The sequence below is a fragment of the Dama dama genome, chromosome 8 (assembly GCF_033118175.1).
Source record: "Dama dama isolate Ldn47 chromosome 8, ASM3311817v1, whole genome shotgun sequence".
NCBI classification, from domain to species: Eukaryota; Metazoa; Chordata; class Mammalia; order Artiodactyla; family Cervidae; genus Dama; species Dama dama.
In genome coordinates this window covers 23247319-23271234 of record NC_083688.1, presented here as the reverse complement: position 1 = coordinate 23271234, position 23916 = coordinate 23247319, and positions in this window count along the sequence as shown.

Sequence of the window (23916 nt, the reverse complement as noted above, 5' to 3'; positions counted from 1 at the left end):
TGTGGTCCAGTGGTTAAGAATTCACCATGCAATGCAGGGGACTCAAGTTTAATCCCTGGTTACGGAACTAAGATCCCACATGTTGCAGGGCAACTAAGCCCTCATGCCATATCTACTGAACACACACTCACAACACAACTAGAGAGAAACCCGAGTGCCACAACAAAGATCCCACATCTGCAACTAAGACCTGATGCAGACAAATATATATATGTGTGTGTGTATATACATAATCTTAAGGTTTAATAGCATGAGTAATGTCACATTTCTCTTTACTTCTCTAGAACTGCTGCCTCTCAGCTCCAGGAATCAGTGACTGTTTTTCTGTTGACTTTCTGCTTGTTTTCTGTAGGCATTGCATCTCTGCCAACATTGATTCTAACATGGAATAAAACTGAGCTATATCTCCTTGAAATATATCCTACATCTTCTTGAATGTTATCTCATCTCATACACTTACTTCCTCATCCCATTCCTAAAATATATCAAGTTGAATAAATTTCCCAGCATAGTAAGTATAAACTGATGTTCCAACACCCTTGTATGAAACTTCATTTTCTGTCCAACAATAGTTCCTATTGTTATTTCTCTCGTTCTTTCTTTCAGAGGAAGGTCTGAATGTCAGTAACTCTGCAGGGCCACAGACCCCGTCCAAGTCCTAAAACTTGTCAGAGACCCAGGCCAGGCTCTGGATTATTCATTTCTCCTTCAAGATTCTAGGTTCCAATAACTCCAGCCTCTTTCCTCTGTTTGCTGAGAGTGCCAACTTCCTCTGTGATACATCAGGATTCAATTTTAGCCTTTTCAACCTTCCGTCCTGTTCAAACAATTCTTTATATTACATTCTCTCTGCTAAAATGACTCATATCTGTTTTAATGGCTGAATCCTAACTGATATTATTATTGATACCAGAAATTGGATTTCTTTCCCACCCACTGGCTCACATGTGTCTTAGTAAGATGGCTGATACCAGACCACCTTACTACCTGCCTCCTGAGAAATCTGTATGCAGGTCAAGAAGCAACAGTTAGATACGGACATGGAAAAATGAACTGGTTCCAAATTGGGAAAGGAGTATGACAAGCCTGTATACTGTCATCCTGATCATTTAACTTATATGCAGAGTACATCATGCGAAATGCTGGGCTGGATGAAGCACAAGCTGGAATCAAGATTGCTGGGAGGAATATCAATAACCTCAGATATGCAGATGACACCACCTTTATAGCAGAAAGCAAAGAACTAAAGGGTCTCTTGATGAAAGTGAAAGAGGAGAGTAAAAAAGCTGGCTTAAAACTCAACATTCAGAAAACTAAGATCAAGGCCTACGATCCCATCACTTCATGGCAAATAGATGGGAAAACAATGGAAACAGTGAGAGACTTATTTTCTTGGGCTCCAAAATAACTGCAGATGGTGACTGCAGCCATGAAATTAAAAGATGCTTGCTCCTTGGAAGAAAAGTTATGACCAATCTAGACAACATATTAAAAAGCAGAGACATTACTTTGCCAACAAAGGTCCATCTAGTCAAAGCTATGGTTTTCCAATAGTCATGTATGGATGTGAGAGTTGGACTGTAAAGAAAGCTGAGCGCCAAAGAATTGATGCTTTTGAAATGTGGTGTTGAAGAAGACTCTTGAGACTCCCTGGGACTGCAAGGAGATCCAACTGGTCCATCCTAAAGGAAATCAGTCCTGAATATTCATTGGAAGGACTGATGCTGAAGCTAAAGCTCCAATACTTTGGCCACCTGATGTGAAGCACTGACTCATTGGAAAAGACCCTGATGCTGGGAAAGATTGAAGGCAGGAAGAGAAGGGGATGACAGAGGATGAAATGGTTGGAAGGCACCACCAACTTGATGGACATGAGTTTAAGCAAGTTCCAGGAGTTGGTGATGGACAGGGAAGCCTGGCATGTTGCAGTCCATGGGATCACAAAGAGTTGCACACAACTGAGCAACTGAACTGAACTGAAGGTTGCTAAGTTAGCTGGTAATTCTGGCTTATCTAGCTCCAGTGGGCACAATGTCATCAACGTTGTAGCCTAGTGTGTTGTTCTTTGAAATATCAGGATGATCAACATCTCTGCATTTTATAAGTCTTTGAGGTCTTTTTGTGAAAGGCTTAGACGACAAATTAGAGTATATCCTTGTGATTCTGTGTGTGTGTGTGTGTGTATGTGTGTGTGTTTAAATCAGTCAGTAATGATATTTTCTGAGTACGTACTATGTATCAGACACTGAGCAAAGGATGAAAAGATGATGAGACAAGAAGGTTGCCCTCAAGGAATGTTGTTGTTGTTTTCTATTTTTTTCTGGAAGAGGCAGTCTAGTAGAAATAAATGTACACAGATAAATTGTAATACAATCATTAAGTGGTATGATGTTGTAAAATAGTAAGTGTTGTGGGAGTACTTTATACAAGAAGAAAGCTACCATTTATAGAAAAGATCCTTGAGAAGGGTGTAAATATGTTATTTTGGAATTAGCTTGAATCCAGAAATGGGAGTATAATCCAGGTCTTCTTGTTAAGAGTAGGATAATGAGCAGGATTCATTTTCTTTCTTAAAATTAATTTTTTCTTTTCTGAGGTCTCTGTGATAAATTTATACTTGCTTTATAGTTTGACTAAATCTTGTGGTTAAAGCCTCTCAAATAAAAGCCCTATCCTGTGTAATAGCTATGCAGGAATCCTCCTTCATACATAATACCCAAAGCCAGATGTAAGTAACCAAGGTTGTGATGGTGTTTGTGATGATGAGAATCTGGCTTCACCACTTACCTACCGGTGTGATCTTGTGCTCTCTCTCCACTTCCTCAAATGGAAAATGGAAATGATAAGAATATATGCTTATCATTTGTTGTAAGATTGTTGTAAGAATTAAGTGCATGAATACAAAGCCTCTAGAATAGTATCTAGCATATACTAAGAACTCAGTAAATAGTAGCAATACCAACAACAAAGTAATTGCAGCTAGCATCCACTGAGTCCTCCCTGGGTAGTAGGCACGATGCTGACCATCTCAATGGATTCTGTCGTCTGCTCTCCCAGCCAGATCTAACTAAGAAGGATGAGAGTTTAATTTCAACTCCTTTAGTTACCCATATTCTCAGTCTTGCCTGAAAAACCCCATGGACAGAGGATCCTGGTGGGGGCCACAGTCCAAAGTGTTGCAAACAGTCGGACACAACTGAGCAACTAAGCACGCACATTCTCAGTCTTGTGTTAAAAAGTGGTGATTGTGCACAAGTGTGAATAATTCATTACTCTATTAGCTACTCATGTCTATAATTCATTTCGGTCTTTCTCCTTAGAAAGCAATAGGATAGATCACATCTTCACACCATGACCTTGGACCTTTTCCCCAAACTAAATAAAAGCTTTGGACTCTTCCAAGGTAGCACAGACTTGCTTTTACAAGTTGCCCTTTGGAATAGGGACTGACTTCAGCATGGACCTCAATGAGTTAGCAATCTCCCTGTCAAGTGATCTAATTACCGTTGTGGATATATGTCTACTCTTTTAGTGAGGCTTCTTTTACGAGGAGGAGGGAGGGAGGTAAGAAAAAGAGAAAGAGGAAAAGGAAGAAAGAGAGAAAAAGAGGGAGGAAGAGAGGGAAGAAAGGAAAGATGGGAAGAAGAGAGGGAGGGAGGAAGGGATGGAGGGAAAGGACAGAGGGAGGGAGGGAGGAAGGAGAGAGGGGAAAAGGAAGAATGAAAGAAGAGAGAAAAAGAGAGAGAGGGAGAGAAGGAACAGAAAAAGGAAGAGAGGGCAGGAGAAAAGTGACAAAAACAAATAAAACCAGCTTTGAATATGTTCTGCACTGTGAGTCACAGGTGGAGGTACTTTTTAACTTTAAATATGTTTATCTGTAATAAAACGTTTCTTGTTCCTGGTTTATCCAGTTAAACCAGATTAAAAGGGACGGGCTCAAATGGGAGTTAGATGGAAGGAAACCATGAGATAAACTCTTGGCAATGTCTCCTATGAAGTGCCTGGGGCTTCTGAAGCTATATTTAGTCTTCTGAATCCAAGTTCACGTCATAAATACAATAAGGAAGAAGAGCCTGGTGTAACTGATACACAGGCTGGTGAGTGTCTTTGAAGGGTATAATTCACACATCAACACCAGTTATTCTTGTTTTTCTGCGTCATTCCCTCTTCAGGGACAATTTTAAATCATCTGTGGGTAGACAGTTCAGTCAACTAAAAGTAAATTTTTCAATTTTCATAAAATAAACCCTATACAAAGAAAACAAGTGAGCATAAGGAAATGTTATTCTCCTCTTTGGGGTATTTTTCTCTCTATTTGCTTCTTCCCTTAGCACAATAGATAAATTTATTCATCCCAGAATAGACTGTGCACTGAGACTCATAACTTCAGAAAATATTTAGCACCCAGGGCAATATTCAAAGACTTTGTGCTAAACCCTAGGGATAAAAGGACAAACAGCCCTGAGCCCCTGGGCTCCAGAAATTTATTGTCTAGAGATGAATACGGATAAACAGACAAGCACCATGCAAGTGCTAAGCCAGGGAAATTCTGGAGAGGGAAGAAGTACCAGGTCTGAGTACATATCACCATTGAGTAGACGGAATCAGAGAAGGCCCTCCTGAAGGTAACACATAGGTTGAGAAGGAAAGAATTTAATATCAGTCCTTTATGCAACAAATATTTATCAAGGGCTTCCCTGGTGATCCAGTGGTTAAGAATCCGCCTTGCAATGCAAGGGACACCTGTTCAATCCCTAATCCACAAAGATCCCATATTCCACAGAGCAACTAAGCCCATGAGCCATAACTACTGAGCCCGAACTCTAGAGCTGGTGCTCTGCAAAAAAAGACGCCACTGCAATGAGAAGCCAGTGCACCTCAACTGGAAAGTAGCCCCTGCTTGCCACAAGAGAAAGCCCACACACCACAACAAAGATTGCCAAAAATGAAATGAACAGAAGTTTAAAAATTAAAAACTTAGTGTATCGAGCCTCTTATCTACACAAGCACCATCATGGACCTTGGGGATAGAGTCATGAATGAGACAAAACCCCTGCTGTCAGGTAGTTTACTGAGAGAGACTGACAGTAAATAAGTAGATAATGAGTCTATACTATCCCTTTAGATACTGATAACTACTAGAAGAAACTAAAGCAAAGTAAGGAAATAGAATTTCTGAAGAAATAGAAAGCAATGATACAAATAAAGCAAAATAGATTTTGTTAAAAAAATTATAATAAAAAATAAATGGAAAGTCAGGAACAGCCACTTTGAGTAGGAGACATTCAAATACAAATCAGTAAAGTGAGGAAGCCAGACAATGGACTCATTTTTTTTTACATTCTCTTTTTTCAATTGAAGTGTAATTGATTACAATATTATGTAAGTTACAGGTACACAGTATAGTGATTCACAATATTTAAAGGTTATACTCTATTTACAGTTATTATAAAATATTGGCTCTATTCCCTGTGTTGTAGTAATATGATAACAGACAATTGGCTCTTTATAGCCAAATGGTGCCTATAAACAGCAAGTATGAAGCCTCTGTGGAGTACAACACTGCACTTGTACTTTCCACATGTCCAGGGGCTTAGCTAGATGACCCTGCTGATCTTGGCTGGGCTCCATCACAAATTGGGAGTGAAAACCTGCATGGCCCCAGTAAACCAAAGGGGAGAGTGACCTGAAAGTAGAGGTGCTGGCAGGAACCAGGTTCATGCAGATGAAGATAAAGTATCTGAACTTGATTTAACATGTGATGGGAAGCTTTTGGAGGCTTTTGAGAAAAGAAATGCTGTGATGTGTTTATTATTTCTAAAAGATCACTCTTATTGCTACAGGATGAACTGTTGTAAAGCAAGAATGAACGTGACCAGCTAAAGGACCTTAATGATATCCTGGTAATAAACTTTGGTGGCTGGATTGACTCACAGATATATGGAATAAACTAATGGTTATCGGGGTGGGGGGGGCAGGGAAGGAAGGGGTTGGGGAGGGGGAGGTACAGACTGTTGAGCGTAAGATAGGCTCAAGGATGTGTTATACAACATGGGGACTACAGTCAACATTTTGTATTAACTGTAAATGGAAAGTAACCTTTAAAAATTATATAAAAATTTTTTTTTAAATCTCTGGTGGCTTGAACTAGGGTAGTAAAGGCAGAGGTGACAAAAATAGTCTGAATTTTTTAAATCTTTGGAAGAGACACCTGACAAATCTTAGAGGTGGGCTGGAGGTGAGGGAGAGGGATGAACCAAGTATAGGGGTAGATTATGAAGGCTAGACTCACCGGTCAGCCCCACAGCAACAGAGAGTGGGTTCCCTTCTTAGCCCTTCTGGACAGTTGTCCAGAGAGGTGACATTGCTCCTCTCCTGCCACTCTGACAGGGGACGCCAGCAGATTAAACAACAAGAGGTGTGTTCCTCACCCCAGATTGCCAGTGGGAACATTGAGTCCACACCCAGCAGACTCCGGGTCAGGGATTAAACCCTGTCTCTACAGTCTCTGTGGGACTACTTCTCCTGTCTGAGTCTCAACTTCCTCTTTACAAGGGACGCAGTCTCTGACAGTCCAAAATGTTGGCAAAGGTGTGGATCAACAGAAACTCTCCTTCACTGCTGGTGGGAAGAATGCAAAGCGGTACAGTCTGGAAGACAATCTGGCAGTTTCTTTAAAAGCTATGCATGCTCTTGGACTTTCCTTGTGGTCCAGTGCTTAAGAATCCGCCTGAGGGGCTTCCATGGTGGCTCAGATGGTAAAGAGTCCGCCTGCAATGTGGGACATCTGGGTTCGATCCCTGGGTTGGGAAGACTCCCCTGGAGAAGGGAACAGCTACCCACTCCAGTAAAGCATATTCTTGAACTTCCCTGGTGGTCCAATGGTTGAGAATCTGCCTGCCTTCCCTGGAAGACTGTAAAAATCACCTAGAAGAGTTCGTTGCTCAAAAAGAAAGTTTTGGGGAGACAGAATTATGAAGTTGCCTGAAAAAATGGTAGAAGGTAGTGGAACAAAACTTCAATGAAGTTCTCAGTGAAAATGAAATTAAAAAAAGAATCCCTCTGCCTTGCAGGCTAGTGCATCCCTGGTCCAGGAAAATCCCACATGCGGCAGAGCAACTAAGCCCGGGAAGCGGCTGTGGCAAGGTCCAAACTCAGCCTTCAGGCTGTCAGAAGGAATTATTCAGAGGACTTTGAGATCAAGTCCAGGAGGTCAACTACCAGGAAGGCTCTGGAGCCACACATGACTGAGAAGAGAATGCAAACACAGAGCCCGAGATCAGAGGTGGACATCCCACCTCCAAGAGCCCCAAAGCTAGGGGACAGCAAGGACTTCCCTGGTGGTTCATAGGTTAAGCATCTGCCCGCCAGTGCAGGGGACAGATTTAATCCCTGCTCTGGGAAGATTCCACAAACCATGGGGCAAGTAAGCCTGCGTGCTGCAGCTCCTGAAACTCCTGCACCTAGAGCCACCGCAATGAGAAGCCCGCACACTGGAGCTAAAGAGTAGCCCCTGCTCATTGCAACTAGAGAAAGCCTGTGCACGGTAACGAAGGCCCAGGGCAATCAAAAATAAATTAATTAATTAAATGTTTTAAAGCTAGGGGACAACAACCGAGAAGAGAGAATATGGAGTAAAGGTTGAGCACAGGTCACAGAGAGGGAGAAAACCTCAGGCCTGGCTCAAGGCAAACTTTGTGACTATGGGGTTGTGGCTCTGTGTCTCTCCCCAGATCTTTGAATGGGCACATCCTATCTGGGCTGAGGCAGGGCCTCTTAAGAGCCAAGAACTGCTTAGATGACTGGGATGTTTGCATGGATTTGCCAACAGAAGAGAAATGGGTCACTCAGCACCGTGGCGGGGTACCTCTGCTAGAGCAGGAAACTTGGAGAGGTCCCTTGGAGAAGGTAGGGGGCAAGGAGGAGCTCCAAGCAGGACTCTGCAGAGAGGAGCTGGGGGTGAGCCCCTCGGTGAATGGCAGGTTTCAAAGGGTTGCCCAGGCTTTGCTCGAACCCACCTAGAGAAATTTCTCTCGCTCTAGGTCACAAGGCCACAGAGGGCCCTGTGCAGGACATCCAGAACTTGGAAGCACCTGAAAAACACAAGCGCAATCCTCCCTTGGCCCTCCTCCTCGTGGTCAAGCTTCCATCCTTCTGTTCTGAATGCATTCTTGGCCAAGCCAGGAATAGACAGGAATCCATTTTTAAAATTACTGTGAGCCAGGAATTTGGCCTTTCACTCAGCTGTTTCTTTGGCAGAGTTGCTCAATGCATTTAGCATCTACCCACTCACCAGCATCCTGGATCAATTTACTTTCTGACTGTGGTGTGGATGTTTCAGAAGAGGGTCTGTCACAACAGCTCAAGTCCACTCATTCAAGTACCCATAACTGAGTTTACGCTAAGTCACTTCCATCGTGTCCCACCCTTTGTGACCCTATGGACTGTACCCCACCAGACTCCTCTGTCCATGGGATTCTCCAGGCAAGAATACTGAAGTGGGTCGTCATGCCTTCCTCCAGGGAATCTTCCAGACCCAGGAGTCAAACCTGCATCTCTTGCATCTCCTGCATTAGCAGGCGGGGGAAATAACTGGATTTAAGTAAAGTGAAAGTTGCTCAGTTGTGTCTGACTGTTTACAACTCCATGGACTCTAGAGTCCATGGAATTCTCCAGGCCAGAATACTGGAAGCCTTTCCCTTCTCCAGGGCATCTTCCCAACCCAGGGGTCAAACCCAGGTCTCCTGCATTGCAGGTGGATTCTTTACCAGCTGAGCCACAAGGGAAGCCCCAGACCAAGAATACTGGAGTGGGTAGCCTATCCCTTCTCCAGTGGATCTTCATGACCCAGAGATCGAACCAGGGTCTCCTACATTGCAGGCAGATTCTTTACCGATTGAGCTATCAGGGTTAGCTGACAGTTATTGAGGTCTTTCTAATTCTCAGGCATTGAACTGAGCTCCTAGAAGCTTTACTTCATTCAATTCCCACAACAATCTTAAATGAAAAGAGAGATTTTTCTCCCCCTCAGTTCCACTGATGGAAAAAATTGAAAACCCAAGGTCCCACTGAGAATAAGGAGTAGAGCTGAGATTCAAATTCATATTAAATATTTAATGATGACCTTGAATAAGGAACTCTAGTCTAAACATGACATTGAATAAGGAATTCTGGTCTAACTTCAGCACTGAACTAGGAATCTGTTCCAAGATGTGGGTTCCCGTCTTCAACTCCGCAATTCACTATCTACTGGGAAAGTCCCTTGCTGAAAATAAGTCTATCTTAAACTTATTTAAAAAGCTTTTCAATTATAATAAAGACAGGGACATGGAAAAGAAAGTGTTAAGGGTGAGAGAGATAGATTGGGGCTTAACTGGCGTGGTCAACAAAAGACTCTCTGAGGAAATGACATATTTACATATACCATACTTGCAAAATTGCAGAAGAAAACCAGAGGCTGTCATATATGTTGGGTTTCCCCCGTGGCTCAGCAGTAAAACAAAAATCCTCCTGCCTGTACCTGCCAATGAAGGAGATGCAGGTTCAGTCCCTGGGTTGGGAAGATCCCCTGGAGAAGGAAGTGGCAACCCACTCCAGGATTCTTGCCTAGGAAATCCCATGGAAGGAGGAGCCTGGCAGGCTGCAGTGCAGGGCATGGCAAAGAGTCAGACACGACTTAGCAACAACATCACGTGTGGGGTTACGTGGGAGTGGTTACTGCAATCACTGAGGTGGAGAGACTGGGACAAGACTTCAGGCATGACAGAGAATTTGGACATTATTTTACAGGCACCAGGGAACATGGCAGGGTTTAGGGTAACAAAGGGGTAGTAACTTATCTGTGCTTTGCTCAGTCCCAAAAATATCACTGGCACAGAACCTGGGTTAAAAATTAACTCTCCAGTTCTTCAGTGGAGAGACTGAAACAGTCAACATTGTCTCCTCCCCTGAAAAAGGGCAAACAATGTAAACTATATCTGATGTTTTTCAACAAAACAGAAATATGACCATGATTATATTCCCAGGCGAAGCTCTGAAGCCAGACTTCTACAGAAATAACCACAAAAGTCACAAGAAATGAGCTATGTGTGACATGCCCTACAGCATCAGTTTTCAAAAAGGCATAAATCAATTAAGGAGCATAAGAATCCCACCCACAGCAAACTCTGCAGAGTGTGGAGAAAGGGGTCCTGCAGGCAGCCAGGGAAAGGAGAAGCTTCCTTAAAAGACAAAGAAGCACAGAGTGTCCTGAACTGCCAGGGTCTCTTTCTTAATTTCATCATCAGTTTTTTAAATATACAGTTTATCCAACATCTGCTTTGAGCACTGAAGAGTGGGAAGAGGTCTGTGAGCCATGCAATTTTGTCTAAGATGGACAAAATTCACAATCATGGACCCGTAACCCTCACTAGCCATCACTTTAGTGCTCATAAAATATACCCACATGAATTATTGGGTTAGTCAAAAAGTTCGATTGGATTTTTCCATAAATGGGATGGAAACCCCAAACGAATTTTTTGGCCAATCCCAATACTTGACAGCCCAATACTTAATCTTTAATATTAATATTTAATAACCCAATACTTTGCCCACCTGATGCAAAGAGCCAGCTCATTGGAAAAGACCCTCATGCTGGGAAAGATTTGAGGGGATGAAGAGAAGGGGGTGGCAGAGGATGAGATGGTTGGATGGCATCACCAACTCAGTGGACATGAGTTTGAGCAAACTCCAGGAGATAGTGAAGGACAGGGACACTGTCCCTGGCGTGCTGCAGTCCATGGAGTCGCAAAAAGTCAACATGACTCATCAACTGAACTACAACAACAACAAATACTTAATAGCTGTTAAAACATAACTATTCCCCTATCCTGAGCATTTAGATTGGTCCTAGTCTTTTCAACTACTGCAACACTACTGCCAAGATTATCTTTGCTCATTTTGATATTTCATATTTTTAGGAGTAGCCAAATTTGCTGTGGAAAGTTCAGATAGCAAAAATTTTAGGCTTGGTGGGGCACGCAGTCTTCCTCCTCCTTTTTCTTCTCTTTCCTCTTTTAATAATTTTTTAAACGTGTACATCCATCCTTAACTGGATGGTGATACAAAAACGGTCCTCAGATTGAATTTAGTCCATGGTCAACCCTGCATTACATTCTCAGAATTCCTCAGCCAAAGGATAGGGTCATTATAATGCTATTTACACGCGCTAACAAATGCTTCTTCAGCAGTGTCTGCTGTTCACCCATGCTCTCCAATATTGGGCATTATTCTCAGTTTTGGGTTTTTTTGCTAAATATCACTTATATTTTCATTAAAGAAATTTTGCCAGAAATCCTTATCATTTCCATTTTACTACAACTTTTAAGAGTTTGGAAGTGGAGCTCATGGCCCCAGAGAAATAAAATGCCTCCTTCTGCCGTCCTTTTAACTGTATTGTGGAGAGGCAGCCTAGCAAATCACAGAAGTTGCCTTGTCACATCAGACCCTCAGTGCACTGAGGATGTTACACTCCATGACTAGCCCGTGGCCTTTTGAAGCTGTGTAAAAATTAGCTTTTCATTTGGGAATTATCCTGAATATGTCAAAGGAAGAGACCGTTTTAAACCTAGAGTTTGCCTATGATTAAAGTTCATCTTGAGTCAAATTTATCCTCTTGGCCTCAGGGGTGATATTAATCTCAGGGTTGCTTTGTCCAGTGAAGCAAGAAATTCGTCCTGGCCAGCGGCAGGCCTGCAAGCTTCCATCACAATGGCAGGCAGGAGTTCAGAAAAGACCTCATGGGGAAAAGGGGAGGAAAAGACCACCACGTCTGCCTTAAAGGAATCCTCTTCTTTGAATTCAATATGTAAGAACTTGTGTGTGTGTTTGTGTGTGCTCACTCAATTGCATCTGACTCTACCCCAAGGGTTGTAGCCCACCAGGCTCCTCTGTCTGTGGGATCTCCAGGCAGGATTACTGGAGTGTGTTGTCATGCTCTCCTCCAAGGAATCTTCCTGACCCACCTGTGTATCTTGCATCTCCTGCATTGGCAGGCGTGTTCTTTGCCACTGAGCCAGGAAGCCCTGTATTCAAGTGCAATTTCTGCAATCAACTTATAGGAAGCTCTAGCTTTCTTCTTGACGCTATCTCCCCCAACATCACAGTTGGGACAGCTTATCTGCTGTTTCTCAGACTAATCTCAGTTCCGTTTGGTCTCTCAGTCCTGTCCGACTCTTTGTGACCCCATGGACTTTAGCACACCAGGCTTCCCTGTCTATTACCAACTCCGGGAGCTTACTCAAACTCATGTCCATTGAGTCGGTAATGCCATCCAACCATCTCATCCTCTGTCATTCCCCTCTCTTCCTGCTTTCAATCTTTCCCAACATCAGGGTCTTTTCCAATGAGTCAGTTCACATTAGGTGGCCAAAGCACTGGAGCTTCAGCTTCAGCGTCAGTCCTTCCAATGAATATTCAGGACTGATTTCCTTTAAGATTGACTAGTTGGATCTCCTTGCAGTCTAAGGAACTCTCAAGAGTCTTCTCCAACACCACAGTTCAAAAGCATCCATTCTTCGGCACTCAGCTTTCTTTATAGTCCAACTCTCACATCCATACATGACTATTGGAAAAACCATAACTTTGACAGACCTTTGTTGGCAAAGTAATGTCTCTGCATTTTAACAAGCTGTCTAGATTGGTCATAGCATTTCTTCCAAGGAGCAAGCATCTTTTAATTTCATGGCTGCAGTCACCATCTGCAGTGATTTTGGAGCCCAGAAAAATAAAGTCTCTCACTGTTTCCATTGTTTCCACTGATCTCAGGGCCCTCAACAGTTAGTAGCTTGAAGCAGGATCTCAGTTCTCCGACCAGAGATTGAAGCCAGGCTGTGGCACTGGACTTAACCACTAGACCACAAGCTCAAGCCAAGTGGCTGGTGACAAGGCCCTAGCTTGTCAGCTATATATAAATGAATTTCAACAGGGACAGAAACTAGTGAAACAAGTAAAGTGTTTATTAGGAGGAAAAACAGTACAGGTGGATAGATACATATGGGTGGGTTCAGACAGACTCCTGCCCTTGTGGTAGTTTAAATCACTTATATGGGGCATGTCTTCTGGTTTCCCTCTGGCCAACCATCTTGCTTTGCCTGGTTCTGAGTCCATACTTGGTATAATTCAGGGTCCTTCCCTGTGTACGTGTGCAAGATGGATTGGATTCCAGCATAGAGGACTATGGGTAGGTTGATACCACATATTATGGGGTGGCACTCCTTCCCTTTTTGGCCTGCAGGGACCTTTTCTGTGCACATGTACATAGGAAGGTCTCCTTGACCTTGAAAATGAGAAATATTATCTCTTACCTGGGCAGGACTCAGTTCCTCTTTGTTCTTGCCATTATCTTCATCTTAGAGGCTCTGTCCATAGGGGACAGATTTCAGCTGCTCAGCCTGAGGCCCATCTATCTCCTCCCTGAAGATAATCCAGAAGAAAAACCAAGACCAGCATTGATGGAGCACTTCTGGGGTTCCACTCCCTGTCCTGAGCATAGATGGGATGCTGAGGCTGGTGTAACATACCTGTCAAAGTCACACAACTGGCAGGTAACAGCATCAGGATCTGAATCCCAAAGTCCCAAGTCCAAATAAGACCTTGGGTACCCTATTGATCAACTCAGAGATTCTAGGTGCTAATGTCAAGAGTTTAGAAAGTGGACTATGTAAAGAGATTAACCTGGCCTTAAAGCTGAGAAGGGTCCCCCTTCCCTTGCTCCCATGCAGGTCTGCCTTTCCTGATTCCCCTGAGGGACCAGTCCCAGCAAGGCTGATAGACAATCTTTGCAGGCAGAGTTAGAACTCCAAGTCAGCCAAATAGTCTGTTTTATACATACTTACCTTTTGCTTATCTCATCCCTTGGGAACATGGAGATACTTTTCATGTCAGAAGAAACAGAACTGGACTTTCCTGGTGGTCTAATGGTTAAGAATCTGCCTACCAATGCAGGGGTCACAGGTTTGATCCCTGCTCCAGGAAGATTCCACATGCCTCAGGGCAGCTAAGCCTGAGAGCCCCAACTATCGAAGCCCACACTCTCTAGAGCCTGTGCTCCACTACAAGAGAAGCCACCACAACAAGAAGCCCATGCACCACAACTAGAGAGTAGCCCCTGCTCGCTACAAATGAAGAAAGTCCTCACACAACAAAAACCCAGTGTAGCCAAATATAACAAATACATAAATAAAAATTTTAAAAAGAAGGAAAAACAGAGCTGAGAGTTTTTCCCCAGCCATGTCAACTCTGGCTCTGATCATGTAATCCCAGCAAAGAGGAATGACTCTACCTCCTCTCCATTCCCCAAAACACCTTCCTAGACTCTCCCCTTCCTGATTTCCATAATGATTTGTTTTCAGTCAGTTCAGTTCAGTCGCTCAGTCATGTGCAATTCTTTGTGACCCCATGGACTGCAGCAGGCCAGGCTTCCCTGTCCTTCACTACCTCCTGGAGTTTGCTCAGACTCATATCCATTGAGTGAGTGATGCCATCCAACCAAGTCATCCTCTGTTGCTCCTTCTCCTCCTGCCTTCAATCTTTCCCAGCATCAGGGTCTTTTCCAATGAGTCAGTTCTTTGCATCAGGTGGCCAAAGTATTGGAGCTTCAGCTTCAGCATCAGTCCTTTCAATGAGTATTCAGGACTGATTTCCTTTAGGATGGACTGGTTGGATCTCCTTGCAGTCCAAGGGACTCTCAAGAGTCTTCTCCAACACCACAGTTCAAAAGCATCAATTCTTCAGCCCTCAGCTTTCTTTATGGTTCTACTCTCACATCCATACATGACTAATGGAAAGACCATAGCTTTGACTATACTCCTAAGTGATAACATCTGAATAGCCTTGTTATCTGGGGTCCCCAAGACCACCCTCAGGCTGGATGCTTCACTAGGACTCCCAAGGATCAGAAGCTGTGAGAGTGACAGTTACAGTTTATGGCTGTAAAAGGACAGAAAACAAAATCAGCAAGGGGAAGAGGCATGTGGGGCAAAGTCCAGGAGAAAGCAGGCGCAGCCCATGTGTCCCACTTGATGGTGTCACACAGGACTGCCCTTAATTCTCCCAGCAAAGATGAGCGAAACACATGCTAAGTACTGACAGTCAGGGATGTTCCCCAACTCAAAAAGTCAGGCTGTTAGGACTTCCCTGGTGGCACACTGGATAAGAATCCACCTACCAATGCAGGGGACACGGGTTTGATGCCTGGTCCAGGAAGATTCCACACGCCACGGACCAACTAAGCCCATGCGCCAAGACTACTGAGCCTGTGTGCTGAAGCTACTGAAACCCGTATGCCTAGAGCGTGTGCTCTGCAAAAAGCAAAGCCACTGAAACGCAGAGTAGCCCCCGCTCCCCGCAGCTGGAGAAAGCCCATACACAGCAATAAAGACTCAGTGCAACCAAAACTAAATAAATAACAATTTAAAAATAAATAGAAAGGGTACAGGAGCCCCAGTGTTCAAAAAAAGACAGGTGTTTGCCATCACTCCCACTGTCAGGATGAACTGTCACGTAGCTGCATGGCCCAGCCCTCAGGCATGAAAAACCTCTTATCAGGCAGAACAGTCCAAAGGCTCGAAGGTTTTCTCCCTAGAGCCAGCCAGCTCTGGAGGCAGGCTTTTATTTAGAATGCGCAGGGTTTGAGCAATGCAGACCTGCTGAGTTAACCCTTTCTGTACAAGTTGTGAAAAAAAGAGAGAAAGCCCTTCTCAAGTGAATTTATCTACAACATTAAGAAATAAAATGGGACAATAGGGGGACTTTGCTGGTGGTCCAGCAGTTAAGACTGTGCTCGCAGTGCAGGGGGCCTGGGTTCCCTGGTCAGGGAACTAGATTCCACATGCCACAATGAAGATTCTGCATGCCACCGTTAAGACTGTTGCAGTCAAATAAATACATTTTTAGAAATCTTTTAAGAAAAAAAATTATTTTTAAAAAGGGGGAACAGTAGGAGCCTAAATCCTCATGGATTCAGTGGGAAGCCCCTGAACAGAGTTTTAATCTTAACTTCCACCAGAAGTTCAAATGTATTTACTTATGGAACAAAGAGTAAGTAGCTATATCTGCCCTGATGACACTCAATATCTTGAGTCAGATGTACCCTTTTGTCAATGTGTGGTCACGTTATCTGTGAGCCACAGTGTTCTCAGTTCCTATAGCATCTGATGTCATCTGTTAATGCTGGGGAGGGACAATGCAGGCAGTTTCACAGGAGCTGACCCCCAAACTGGGGCCCAGATGGTGACCGAGAATTGCCAGGTCAACAGTGAGCAGGATGCTCTTAAGGCAGGAAAGAGTTTTCTAGGGTATTCAGGTTAAGGGTCAGGCACATGTATTAAAGACTGAAGAGCTTCAAGCATTGGGGGTTTCCAGACTGTCGTGTTACTTTTCTAAGTCCTCTCTGTAAGGTCAAGTTTGTAAGGCTAGTTATTACTGGGTAGTTTATGGCAGTTTCCCAACCTTTTTATGTCATGGCACTCATAAAAGATGGTCCTGCTTGGCTCTCAGACTTCCTTTACAATTTCTGCTCATTCTAATTTTTATTTTATTACTTTTCAATTTATTAACAGGAGCATGAGATGAAAAAATCAATAAATGGACAACCTTTACAGTTACCATCACAAAATAACCTATTCTCTTTTATGCTGTTTTTACTTCCTTCCCTACTCATCTGTCCTAAATTTTTAAAAGAAATTGCCTTTCTGGTCCCTTATGAGTTATGTCTTAGCTAAGTCTACTGTGAAATATAATTTATTGGTAGCTATCATTACCAAGGCAAATACCACCTTCTGCTACAGCAAGCTTCTTTGGAAGGTGTTTTTCCATTTCCAATATGTGTCCTCATAGCTTTGTTTTCACATCAGTTGCATTAGTACAGATCTCCCATGGTATCTAAAAATCTAGTCAACTCATTTTTTGTAGCAGAGGGCAAAGGAAAGCTGAAGAGACGGAGGGGAACTAGCAAATCACTATTTTCTATTCCAGGAATTAGAAAAAAAAAATCAGAAAGGGAAGTTCTCTTCTAACAAGAAAGCCAACCTCTGTAATAATCACATAGCAGACTCATACATAGTCTATGTGACACAATTAAAACCACAAAAAGCACATATCTTTGGATAGAAGTTAAATATATATATATTTTTTAGGAGGCTCTTCTTTGTACAACCACATCAATAAACCGTTAGATTCTCTCATGTTGCTGGTAAGAGCTGACAATGGGTTTACAACTCAGATGAATGACGTCAATATAAAAAAGTTCAGTCACTCACACAAAAGGTATTGAATTAAGACTGACCTGGAAGCGTAATAGGTTAAATTCTGGTCCCAAATCACTTATGTTCTTTCCCAAGAAACAAAACATACCATTATGTTTCCACCACCAAGTACTGTATTAACCTTGGTCACTTTACTATTAACACAGGGACAACTGCAACCAATTAGCTGCCATATCAAATTTAGCTTTTTGTCATCCAATTTCATTTAGCTAACATTTATTGATATTTTACTGTGTGTCAGGACCATAAAGAAGGCTGAACACCAAAGAATTGATACTCTCAAATGCTTGAGAAGACTCTTGAGAGTCCCTTGGACAGCAAGGAGGTCAAACCAGTCCATCCTAACGGAAATCAACCCTGAATATTCATTGGAAGGACCGATGCTGAAGCTGAAGTTTCAATACTTTGGTCACCTGAAGAAAAGAGATGACTCATTGGAAAAAGACCCTGATGCCGGGAAAAACTGAAGGCAAAAGGAGAAGGGGGGTAGCAGAGGATGAGATGGTTAGGCAGCATCACCAACTCTATGGACGTGAATTTGAGTAAACTCCTAGAGATAGTGAAGGATAAGGAAGTCTGGCATGCTGTAGTCCATGGGGTCACAAAGAGTCAGACAGGACTTAGCAACTGAACAACAATAACAAGAGGCACTGATAAGCGTTCTGGGTACCTATCTGTAGACAAAGCGGAAACAGAAGTGTCACCTGGAGTTTTGGGACTCTACTGTGCTTCAGAAATACAGTAATTTAATGCTATTTCTGAATAGTATCAAGAATTGTAATGAACTGTACCAAGACAACACAAGAGATAGTATAAACTCTCTTGGTGAAAAATGAACTGTCCTGGTGACATACTCTAGAAGTGAGCAGACTGCTTGCTGGCCTAATGATTCTCTTAAGATTCTTCAAAAACATTCCCATCTGGAAGTGTTAAGAAAACTCTTTTTATTTCATTTTTGGCCATACTGCGTAGCTTGTGGAGCTTTATTTCCCCAACCAGAATCAAACTGGGCTGGTGATAGTGAAAGCGCTGAGTCCTAACCACTGGACCACCAGGGAATTGCTGAAAAACATACTTTCTTAAAGGGGGAGGTTTCAGGTTTTGGTTTGATAACTATAGGTTTCCTCCATTATGCAAAAGCAGGGTGTCTTATGAAAGTTTTTGTAAGCCATAATGGCATAAATGTGGAGAAGCAATTACCTTAGGACACAGGTTGCTCACAGATGCACAAATAGACGGAGATAAAGCACAGGTACTTAGAGATACAGTTCAAAGCTATGGCTGCTTGGTGCTGAGATGCTGGCTATAGCTCTGCAGAAGGAGCTTCGTGGCCCCACTCTCCTGTTCAGGGTGCCTGCTGCCTCTGTAGCAGCTTCCCATGAAACACACATGCATGCCTGTTTGCTAAGTCGCTTCAGTCATGTCTGACTCTGCAACCCTGTGGACTGTAGCTTGCCAGGCTCTTCCATCCAAGGGATTCTCCAGGCAAGAATACTGCAGCTGGTTGCTGTGCCCTCCTCCTCCAGGGATCTTCCCAACGCAGGGGTCGAATCAGAGTCTTTTTTTAAGTCTCCTGCATTGGCAAGCAGGTTTTTTTTACCACTAGCGCCACCTGGGAAGCAGCTCCCCACGAATCAGACACAGTATCCTATTTTCGTTTTTTGCCTTTTTTTGTAAAATTGAAAATCCTCTTCAAATTCATTTTGGATATCAACAACAGGTACTAAAGGTCTTTTGTAAAAGCTAAGCGGTGTAAAGCAAACTTTTGAAAAGTGAGGGATACCTGTATGAGAAATTGTCAGTGACTGTAAGTCTTTAATAGGCCCTTTAGGAGATTCAGAAAAGCAATCTTCCCTGTCTCTGTTTCACACACACATAAACATACACACACACATACACCCTCAGTTCTCAAGGACTGTTCATAGCTGCAAGCGATAGGTCTGGTCTATAAATATTTATACTATTATACTAAAAATGATAAGTACACTGGGAGGCACAATTATAAAACAAAGGGGTTTTAGAGGAGGAAGTTCAGTTGCTCAGTCATGTCTGGCTTTTTGCGACCACGTGGACTGTAGCACACCACGCCTTCCTGTCCATCACCAACTCCTGGAGCTCGCTCAAACTCATGTCCATAGAGTTGGTGATGCCATCCAGTCATCTCATCCTCTGTTGTCCCCTTCTCCTCCTGTCTTCAATCTTTCCTAGCATCAGGGTCTTTTCCAATGAGTCAGTTCTTCATATCAGGTAGCCAAAGTATTGGAGCTTCAGCTTTAGCATCAGTCCTTCCAATGAATATTCAGGACTGATTTCCTTTAGGATTGAATGATTGGATCTCCTTGCTGTCCAAGGGACTCTCAAGAGTCTTCTCCAACACCACAATTCAAAAGCATCCATTCTTTGGCACTCAGCTTTCTTTATGGTTCAACTCTCACATCCATACATGACTATTGGAAAGACCGTAGCCTTGACTATATGTACCTTTGTCAGTAAACTGATATCTCTGCTTTTTAATATGCTCTCTAGGTTTGTCATAGCTTTTCTTCCAAGGAGCAAGCACCTTTTAATTTCATCTTTTAATTTTCAGAAGGGGAAGGTAGACTGAAATAAGAGAGAAGTCATGAAAGTGATACTTGAGTTGGGTACTAAAGAATCTGGACATAGCGAGATGGAGTAAATAACATTTCCCCTAAAAGGAAAAAGCACAACAAGCAACAGCCAAGAAGAGTAACACATCAACCTGTGGAAGGGTGGGATTGTGTGACTTAGAAGTCAGATCATGGAAGGTCTTAAAAGTCAGAGTAAGAAGTTTCATCAGCAACCACCGAAGCAGGGTAAATGTTTAGTACAGGGTGGCAAGCCCATGTACCATCAGTGAGGTTAGGCGGGTATGAGTTATCAGTGGGGACTGTAGAAGTCTTCGGTGCACTTCCCCCACCTTCTGCTGATTCCTGAATGCAGGCCCTCCCTAAGTGGCCAGTTCTTACAATTTTCTAAGCAAAGCAAAGCAAAAAAAAAAAGGGAAATCTAATTTTTATAAGAAATCACGTGATTGATTCCATTCTTTATGCAGTGAGGGCCAAACTAAATTTGTATGCAGGCTCAGGGTAGCCTGTGGCACCCAATTTGCAAAACTGACATGTTGAGTGGATGGTAATGCTGTTTCTACTTCTTGGCAGACCACTCTCCCAATCAGATTTATTATCTGATTGCTTCTTCTACATAATTAGTTGTGTGTGTTAACTCTAAAGGGTGCTATACTTTTCCACTCTCTGAAGATAACCTTGATTATACAAATCCTGACCCTGCTGATGGTAGTCCACACTTGTTTCATTTATCAGGGTAGGCTCACTGCTGTAATGAACAAGCCTAAGAGTTCAGGCACTCAACTTCACAGAAGCTTATTTCCATCACACATTACAGTCCAGTGTGACTGTTCCTGCTTGGTTGGCTTTCCCAACAAAACGTTTTTAGGTTACTTCCATCTCATGGCTTTGCCTTCTCTGGATTCTGGCATATTTTCCTTCAGCCATAAACCGGGAAAGATGAGAGAATGGAGGGTTACACATGGGAGTGTTTCAATAGCCAGACCTGCACTTGGGTGTATATTACTTGGACCCACATGCCACTGCTTATGATTCCATTATGGATAAATCAAACTTCAAGAAGGGTGGGAAGTAAAGTCTAGCGGTAAGCCCAGGAGGAAACACGAAATGATTTGGTAAATGAACATCTCGTCTCTACCATATCTTCCAAGCAGTGTTTTGATTTCATCCAGCACTGGTCCTTGACTCAGAACCAAATGGAAGGTTTTATTTCATAGTTAGCTATAAAAAAAGTTGAAGTGACATTCTGTAACTGAAAGCAGGAAATGTCACACAATTCAGTGATTTTTCTAGATTATTAATCTCTTTTATTCACATTAGCCACAAAATGTATTGCACTTCTGTTCTCTTCTTTCCCCTAAAACACATAAGATATCCCACCTCCAAAATTCAACAACACAACCTTGGTGATTCACTATCTGTATCCCAAGAGTTGCCCTTCTTTCTGCTCCTATAATGGCACCCTTTATCTAAAATGCACTCAATATACTTCACTTGTACCATTTAAAAGTGTGAAAAACAAGCTTTAATGTCATTAGGCTTTTATTTCATACCAGGAAACAAACTCATCAAATACTTTCATGAAGTTTAAGATCTTTGATCAAGACAAGGTTTAATTAAGCAAATGACTAGCACTGGGACCTGATAAAAGCATAAACGTCAATGTAATGATTATTCTTTCCTCTTCTGTATTGTGAATGGTTTAGACTAGCTCAGTTCCATGATCCCATTTAATTCTGACATCCATTCATTTCACAGAGCAAGTTCATGAACCTTGTCAGTGGTACATTCAGAATGAGTATAAAAGCTCCCAATTCCTAGTCCATTTTGATGCTCTAAACATAATCAAGACACTTAGTCTTATGGCTCAGAACATCCTTAGCAGTGAGTGATGGCCCACTTGTTTGCCCTGAGAGACTGACAGATAAAAATCATATACAGAAATTTTAGAAAGAATAAGCAATTATTTCCATCAATTCAGAAGTTCACAAGAGTTTAACTTATATTTGAATAGCATTTGGATGGCTGCCTCAGAAAAATTCAGTAATTACGCTTGTAAGATTTTGAATATAGAAAGCAGAGAGAGCAGAGAGGGTGTAAATAAAATATAAACACAGGTAACATTCCCTAAATGAGTCTGATTTTTAGTTTATGATTTGTCATTCTTGAGCTTCTTTGCATGTAGGTAAAAATTTAAATTTTCTTGCAACTTAATTTGCTGTCTACTCTTACATTTTTAATGAAGTATTCAACTAATAGAGGAAGTATGTACACATTTTCTTTACCATTATCATCATATAAGATTAGATACTTTAAGTAGAGAATAATTTATTTTATTTTTCTTATTATGTGCCTTTGTTTATTCACTTCATATTTTTTCACTTCCATTGTTTCACTTTTAGCTTTAAATATTATAATTAGCTAAACTGACTTGGTAAAAGATCATTAAAAATACACTTCAAGAAATAAAAATGCTTCTTTTTAAAAACATGAAAATATAATCATTATGTACAGATTCTCCAAAATTATTTAATCCTACATAAGGCTCCCCTGGTCACTCAGATGGTAAAGAATTTGCCCACAATGTGGGAGACCTGGGTTCAATCCCTGGGTCGGGAAGACCCCTGAAGAAGGGAATGACAACCCACTCCAGTAATTTTGCCTGGAGAATCCCATGGACAGAGAAGCCTGGAGAGCTACAGTCCATGGGGTCGCAAAGAGTTGGACACAACTGAGCAACTAATACACATATACACATAAATGAAAGTAATATTTATACTTTTAAGACATTTTTAGTTTGTTTTATTAAATGGAAATTAATATTTTACTGCTTCCAATATTGACTGCATTCATTTTCAAAATTACATTTTTCTAATTTTAAAATTTATTTTTGTGTCATTCTTAAAAGTATAAAAGCCTAATTTATTTTTAAAGCTTAATTTTTGACCATAAACCTCTTATAAGTCCATTATTTTTCTTCATATTTATATAGTCTCAAATTTCACAGATATTTTTCCACAACAGAGTAAAACTGTTTTTTAAAACTGGAGGCTTCATAAATTCAACAGATTTCTCTCCCTCCAGAAAACTGCATAGAAGAGTTTAAATTACTAACAAAGCAGTATGAGGATTATCTTACACTTGCAACTGAGAGTTCCCATAATTCCTCCTCTTCTTCAGTTTAAATGTCTTATTTACTTCAAATTATTATCAAGTAAACATGCTGGCATCTTTCTACTAAACATCCACTATATGCAAGATTCACATTTTAAATATGCACAAGAATAAAATAAGAAGCACAGTTCTTTTCGAAATTAACAATATCAGGTGTAGCTCATAAAGCTAGTTTTAAGGTCATGCTAACAACTGCAAAAGCCCACATTAACTCACAGAATTGCAGACAACCTCAGTAGAAACACTCAATATTTTCCAAAGGAATGAGGAAAAATGACCACTTTTGAATAATACTATTAGTTAAACAGAGGACGTGTCAAAGACATGAAAACAACTTGGTCTAATCTAGAAGATGGTTAAATCATAAACATATCATCTCATATTAATCTATTGTTATTAGGAACTGTGCTATTAAGCTCTGAAGAGATATGCTTCCATTATTTATTCTGTAAAGTAGCAAAACAAAGTGGAAGTGAAAAAGCGATAGTAAATTGACGCTTTAAAACAAGTTGTGATGGAAACACAGTGTGAGTTACCCACCAAGGGCGCAGAGGAAAGGAGGCTCAGTCAGTTGGATTCGGTCAACATGTGAGTTTATTCACAAAGAGCTGATCAACAGTAAAGTACACCTGACTTCCATACTAAATGGTTGGCTTGAATTCCACTATCAAATAGTGAACCTGACTCAGCCCTGGTTATTACAGTTTTTTCTAGTTTTAGCTTTATGTGACAAAATAGATTATCACTGTTGCATACCCACAGAACATTGTTGAAGGGCAGGATTTTTCAAGAGTTAAAACAAGGATTGAAAAAAAATGTATTGACCCTCCCTT